The following is an 8,176-nucleotide window of genomic DNA, read 5'->3' on the forward strand; positions in this document are numbered from 1 at the left end:
AAAAACAGAATGCTGGACGACAGCAAAGACTTACTGTGTAGCCGAGACGGGGTCCACAATGTACATCCGAACATGACATGACAATCAAACTAAACTAATCAATCAAAATTAAACCTAACTCGCTGCAAAGTAAACAAAAGCAGAATGCTGGACGACGCAAAGACTTACTGTGGAGCCAAGACGGCGTCCACAAAGTACATCCTAACATGACATGACAATCGTACTAAACTAATCAATCAAACTAAAACCTAACTCGCTACAAAGTAAACAAAAACAGAATGCTGGACGACAGCAAAGACTTACTGTGGAGCTAAGACGGCGTCCACAATGTACATCTGAACATGACATGACAATCAAACTAAACTAATCAATCAAACTAAAACATAACTCGCTACAGAGTAAACAAAAACAGTATGCTGGACGACAGCAAAGACTTACTGTGGAGCAATCGATCAATGTATGTATGTACGCATGTATATAATTGAAATGATAGAAAAGCACTATATAAATATAATTCACTACAGGAAAACACCAACAAAACAGGAAACACCACTTAAATAGGAGCGCAAGACAAGAACTAAAACACGACACACAGGAAAACTGCAAAAAACTCCAAATAAGTCACGGTGTGATGTGACAGGTGGTGATAGTACACCTACTTTGAGACAAGAGCTATAGTGATGCATGGTTGGTTATGGTTTAAAGTCATGTATGGAATAATTCTGGTTTTGAAGCAATTTTATTTGGTACATAGCGTAGTGATAAGTGTGACCAGTAGATGGCAGTCAAACATAAGAGATACGTGTAGACTGCACTATGATGGCAATATGACTCAAGTAAACAACACCAACATTTTATATGTTCCATTGAAAATATAGAACATTACACACGGCGCTCAAAAATCCATCAAAATGTTTTAGTACGACTTTGGTAAACTATGAAGCCGCACCGCTTGATGGATTGTACCGTGTTTTAACATAGGAGTATTATTATGGTGTGTGTATAAGGTAAGACCATACTTGCCAACCTTGAGACCTCCAATTTCGGGTGGGGGGTGGGTGCGGGGGGCGTGGTTGAGGCGGGGGCGTGGTTGGGGGCGTGGTTAAGAGGGGAGGAGTATATTTACAGCTAGAATTCACCAAGTCAAGTATTTCATATATATATATATATATATATATATATATATATATATATATGTATATATATATATACAATTCCCGAAGGGAATAAGCGGTAGTAAATGGATGGATGGATGGATGGATGGATATATATATATATATATATATATATATATATATATATATATATATATATATATATATATATATATATATATATATATATACATATAACAGAAATAATTGACATTCAGTGAATTCTAGCTATATATATATATATATATATATATATATATATATATATATATATATATATATATATATATATATATATATATATATATATATATATAAATAAAAGAAATACTTGAATTTCAGTGTTCATTTATTTACACATATACACACACATAACACTCATCTACTCATTGTTGAGTTAAGGGTTGAATTGTCCATCCTTGTTCTATTCTCTGTCACTATCTTTCTAACCATGCTGAACACCCTCTATGATTATGCATTGCTGTGTGGCACGCACAAAAGTGCTTTCATCAAATGCACTAGATGGCAGTATTGTCCTGTTTAAGAGTGTCACAACATTGCTGTTTACGGCAGACGGACTGTTTTACTGTAGACGTTCTTTATATTGTGGGAAAGCGGACTCAGGTCCGCATGGAGCTGGAGGGGGCGTGGCCTCCAGCTCCACCTGAATTTCGAGAGATTTTCGGGAGAAAATTTGTCCCGGGAGGTTTTCGGGAGAGGCGCTGAATTTCGGGAGTCTCCCGGAAAATCCGGCAGGGTTGGCAAGTATGGGTAAGACATAATATCTGGCGTTTTGTTTCGCATTATTATGCAAGAGCAACTTTTCTTACCTTCTGGTACCTGCTGATCTGTATTTGGGATCTGCATAAATCCTGAAAAATTGCGGCCTTCCGCCTTTGTAGTCCGTGGTGATGCCATAGTCGATAAGCTTCTTGTTTTTCTCTACCTTCTTGTTATGGCACATTCATCCTCCACTGTTGCCATTTCTAATACAAAGTAATATAAAGTTCTTACTTTTATATAAATTTATATATAAACTCGCTATGAAAGCGCTAAAACATACCGGTGTAGTGAGTTTACATTATTCACCCAATGAACTTTAGTTATGAGAGAGTGCCGGTCGGACGGTTTTTCACGGGACACATTTCCGGTGTTGTTGTTGTTTCCGGATGAGGAGATGCTGCTCCGTTATTGATTGAAGTAAAGTCTGAATGTCATTAAAACAGTTAGCGCCATCTTTTGACACTTCTTCCACTCCCGTCCTTGCACGCTACACCGCTACAACAAAGATGACAGGGAGAAGACGCTGTCGAAGGTGAGCCCCGTAAATAAGACCGCCCACAAAACGGCGCATCCTGAAGCGACTGTCAGAAAACGACTTGCAGATGATCTGTAAAACATCATCTATGCAACATTTTGACCAAAGAACCACCATTACATGTTATGTAGACCACAAGGAAGTCTTTTATATTTAGAAAAAAATTAATAATAATATGACCCCTCTAATGCGCTGAACCGGTACTTTTTTAGTAAATGATTCATTAGTATCGCAGTACTACATTAGTACTGGTATACCGTACAACCCAAGTTGTAATGAACTGTCAGTGCCAGTGTATTGTCAAAAATTAATTTGTGCTTTTTAAAGGGGAACATTATCACCAGACCTATGTAAGCATCAATATATACCTTGATGTTGCAGTAAAAAAAACATATATTTTTTTAACCGATTTCCGAACTCTAAATGTGTCAAGACTTGGACTATGGAGTTTTTGTTTTCCCAAGATGCAAGTGAATTGGGATCGGACATGGCTTGAAGGTGGGTACATGATTTATTTATTACTATCAAAAAGGAACAAACGAAAAGCGCGCACAACGGCGGAGGTAAAAAAAAACTTGGCAAATGAAAACAAAACTTGCACAAAGGCAGAAACTGTGAACATGAAATAAAAAAACACTTACTGTGGCATGAGACCGTGAACAGGGCTTGATACGAGAGGATAGCAGGGTTAGAAAAGATATGACACCAGGACGAACAACAGAAAATGAAAAGCTTAAATAACACAGACATGATTAACAACAGGTGCGTGACTCAAAACAGGTGCGTGACATGACAGGTGAAAACTAATGGGTTGTTATGGTGACAAACAAGAGTGCATAATGAGTCCAAACGTGGAACAGGTGAAACTAATGGGTAAGCATGAGACAAGACAAGGGAGTGAAAAGCCAGAAACTAAAATGTCCAATAACTAAACAAAACAAAACATGACTAAAACAAAACATGATTACACAGACATGACAAAATGGGTGAATTTTGGCGAATTAAACGCCTTTCTATTATTCGCTCTCGGAGCGATGACGTCACAACGTGACGTCACATCGGGAAGCAATCCGCCATTTTCTCAAACACCGAGTCAAATCAGCTCTGTTATTTTCCGTTTTTTCGACTGTTTTCCGTACCTTGGAGACATCATGCCTCGTCGGTGTGTTGTCGGAGGGTGTAACAACACGAACAGGGACGGATTCAAGTTGCACCAGTGGCCCAAAGATGCGAAAGTGGCAAGAAATTGGACGTTTGTTCCGCACACTTTACCGACGAAAGCTATGCTACGACAGAGATGGCAAGAATGTGTGGATATCCTGCGACACTCAAAGCAGATGCATTTCCAACGATAAAGTCAAAGAAATCTGCCGCCAGACCCCCATTGAATCTGCCGGAGTGTGTGAGCAATTCAGGGACAAAGGACCTCGGTAGCACGGCAAGCAATGGCGGCAGTTTGTTCCCGCAGACGAGCGAGCTAAACCCCCTGGATGTCTTGGCTCACACCGTCCCTTATGCCACCGAAGATGATCAAGAGAAGAATATCGACCCTAGCTTCCCTGGACTGCTGACATCAACTCCAAAACTGAACAGATCAGCTTTCAGGAAAAGAGCGCGGATGAGGGTATGTCTACAGAATATATTAATTGATGAAAATTGGGCTGTCTGCACTCTCAAAGTGCATGTTGTTGCCAAATGTATTTCATATGCTGTAAACCTAGTTCATAGTTGTTAGTTTCCTTTAATGCCAAACAAACACATACCAATCGTTGGTTAGAAGGCGATCGCCGAATTCGTCCTCGCTTTCTCCCGTGTCGCTGGCTGTCGTGTCGTTTTCGTCGGTTTCGCTTGCATACGGTTCAAACCGATATGGCTCAATAGGTTCAGTTTTTTCTTCAATTTCGTTTTCGCTACCTGCCTCCACACTACAACCATCCGTTTTAATACATGCGTAAACTGTTGAATCGCTTAAGCCGCTAAAATCCGAGTCTGAATCCGAGCTAATGTCGCTAGAGCTTGCTGCTCTATGCGCCATGTTTGTTTGTGTTGGCATCACTATGTGACGTCACAGGAAAATGGACGGGTGTATATAACGATGGTTAAAATCAGGCACTTTGAAGCTTTTTTCAGGGATATTGCGTGATGGGTAAAATTTTGAAAAAAACTTCGAAAAATAAAATAAGCCACTGGGAACTGATTTTTAATGGTTTTAACCCTTCTGAAATTGTGATAATGTTCCCCTTTAATAAATAAACTATCACTAAATCTCTCAAAAATAAACTATATCCTCTTCGGGAGAAGGGGACTGGGAAAAAAACATACACATAGAAGTTAGCGGGACGTCTATAAACAGAGCAAATGAACACAAGGTCTTGGGGGTTAAGATAGACGGTCTACTGACTTGGAAACCACATGTGTACAGTCTAAATTGCCTAAGGATGTCTCCATTTTGTGGGAAATGCAGAAATTACTAAATCAAAATTCACTTAGAACGATTTACTTAGCTCTTTTATACAGTATTGTGCCAAAGTTTGGGGGCACACCGACAGGGACACGATTGAACCGCTATTTAAGCTCCAGAAAAAGGCAGTTAGAATTATACATTATGCCCCAACTAGAGCTCATACCAATGATCTGTTCATAATGAGTCATTTTCTTAAACTACATGATATAATCCAATACAGTAGCCTTCAAGTTATGTTTACGGCCTCACTAAGGGTCTGTTTTCACTCAGAGATGGTCCACATGAACTCAGGTGAAACTGTGGGACAATTAAACTGTCTTCTAGCCTAAGAGTGTTCAACCTTGTGGAAAAAAATGTATTGTTGGTAAACTATCAAAAATATGACTAGTTATTTGGACTATCTCAACTGTGGGACACAGGTGCAAAATAACTCCCTGTGGAATAAGGGACATAACACACCAGACAAGGCTTCAGAAGACGAAAGATTGTCATGTATCCATTATATCTTGGACTATATAACCAACATATAAGTTGATTGTAAATTAGGGGCAGGACATGGTTAAAGGGGAACATTATCACAATTTCAGAAGGGTTAAAACCATTAAAAATCAGTTCCCAGTGGCTTATTTTATTTTTCGAAGTTTTTTTCAAAATTTTACCCATTACGCAATATCCCTAAAAAAAGCTTCAAAGTGCCTGAGTCAAGGTACGGGAAACAGTCGAAAAAACGGAAAATAACAGAGCTGATTTGACTTGGTGTTTGAGAAAATGGCGGATTGCTTCCCAATGTGATGTCACAACGTGACGTCATCGCCCCGAGAGCGAATAATAGAAAGGTGTTTAATTCGCCAAAATTCACCCATTTAGAGTTCGGAAATCGGTTAAAAAAAATATGGTCTTTTTTCTGCAACATCAAGGTATTAGAGATGCGCGGTTTGCGGACACAACCGCGGAGTCCGCGGATAAACCGCGGGTCGGGCGGGTAAAAATAGATTTTAAATAGATGTGGGCGGTTGGCGGTTGAACCTATTCGGAAATATATATACATAGTTAAATGTTGTTACCCACATACGAAAAACGAGCAGCACTCTTTGAAACAGTCAATTATTAATCAGGCACCGCGTCCCAGCAACAGTGGCGCAAGTGAGCGCTCCTTCAGCGCAGCAGGGCGCATTTTAGAGGCCAGGCGCTCTCGCATGAATCCTGGCACTGTAGATGCCATTTTATTCCTGCATAGTGCTAACAAAAAAAAAAGTAAGTAGACATACGGTTGGATATGTTAAACGAATTAGTCTACGTTACCTATAGGCTATACCAAATAAGCCCATGTCTAACCTATATTGAGTTCGGTCAGCTGAATAATTTTGATGGTTACGTGTTGTTTGGGCGCACTACAATGCAAAGGAATTAAGGCAATTGCGCTGTTTATTGTGTTTTTTTCTATTCGAGATATACTACTGTGTGTTAATTATTTGGCCTCGCTTTCAAGTGAAGCGCATCTCCGATTGGCGACAATGTAAGGCTATTTAGCCTGCTTTGTTTGTCGCGACCGTCTATTTTCATTATAATTCAAGTTTGATGATAAAGTGCAGTCTGATGGGTTTGATTTCCCCCCTTCAGCTATTTGTCTTGGCCAATAAGTTGCAGGTAATTTGTTATTATTATTTATTTAATTTATTTTTGTTTAAATAGAGATGACATACATATGTTATTGTATAATTTAAGTTTGTGCGCGTGATTGACAGCCTAATGGCTTATGAGGCACATTTTTTATTTATTTTTTTATTTCAACTTAAAAACGTATGAGCCTATGCCTACAACATAGGCTATGTGTTTATCTTTATTTTCCTGCCTGTCGTTGACAATGGAGATTGTCTGATATCAGATCAATCAATAAAGGTTCATCTTTGTCGCGAAATTGTTCACTGCTTCACTGTGCACCCCGCCCTCGTCCCTATTTGAGCATTATAACGTTAACAAGTTAATATTCATTGAAATAAATTCAGAACATTTTTTTTACCTAAAGAAAATATAGGCCTAGTCTTTCTAAAACATTTTTTTAACTTCTTAAAAGCCTCGTTCTGCTTGCTGCACCTGCGCACACAAAGTGTGAGGAACACACTCCTGATCTGAGGGCATTGGCAACAATAGTCAACACTTTCTTAATGGAAATTACAATAATATTATAATCATGATAAATAATATTATCACGCGTTAATATATCTTAGCCACTAATGCGTGGCCAAGATATATTAATGCGTGGCACGCATTGAATGTCTCTGCTGCATTGGATCAGTCTCCTTTCTTTAACAGGCAAAAGCTTTCTAACCTCACTAATATGCTTGCATCGTCTATATTAGATATATAACAACAGGCGGGTGCGGGTGGGTGTGGTTTTGATAAAATGTTGGTTCGGGTGGATGCGGATGGTTGACGACTTTTGTGATGCGGTTGCGGATGAAATAATTGCCTATCCGCGCATCTCTACAAGGTATATATTGACGCTTACATAGGTCCGGTGATAATGTTCCCATTTAAGCATTCTTGCTTTTTTTCTTGTATCCCTTTTCGGTGGGTGCCGTTGCATGTCTGTCAAATTACAAAGAGTGACCAAGTGTTGCTATATATGTCTGTCTGCCGGAATAAATAAAAATGACAGTGTTTGACTGTAAAACATAGACTGTTCAATGCTGTGGTATGTTGGTATGTTTGTTCAGTGAACTCAATGGCCTCGCTTCAGTCACTGTAGAGCACAAACAAGGAGTTAGTTACCAGAGTCGTATTCTTGTTGGAACATCTCCTTCCATTACAAATCATCACTCCGCTTTTGAGTGTTGATAAACTTGTTTGACGTCTGACAGTCTGCTCTTCAGAAAGTGAATACGTTATTACAGAGGCTGAGTGACGGTTGATCCGCAGCTGAGAGGAGAGGCGGCGTGTCGCTCAGCGGCGTCACTGTTTGACCTGTCATCATCCGGCTTAGCGTTCATTCATCACCCGCACGTTGCCACTCGCGCCTCGCCGGCCCTGCGGAGATCCAAGGAAAAGGGAGCGCAGAACACGCACGCCGGATTTAGGCCGTCGCCGCCCCATGGCCGAGACAGGTGACGCACGTAAACCGCCGAGCCGCTTTGTCGAGCTGAGATTTACGCTGAAAGCTTGTCGAGAATTTCAAACAAAGCGTTTTTACAAGGAGAGACCGTCGGAGCTTTCCCCTACTCACGTGGGCACCGCCTTGTT

The sequence above is a fragment of the Nerophis lumbriciformis genome, linkage group LG12 (assembly GCF_033978685.3).
Source record: "Nerophis lumbriciformis linkage group LG12, RoL_Nlum_v2.1, whole genome shotgun sequence".
In the NCBI taxonomy this organism is placed as follows: Eukaryota; Metazoa; Chordata; class Actinopteri; order Syngnathiformes; family Syngnathidae; genus Nerophis; species Nerophis lumbriciformis.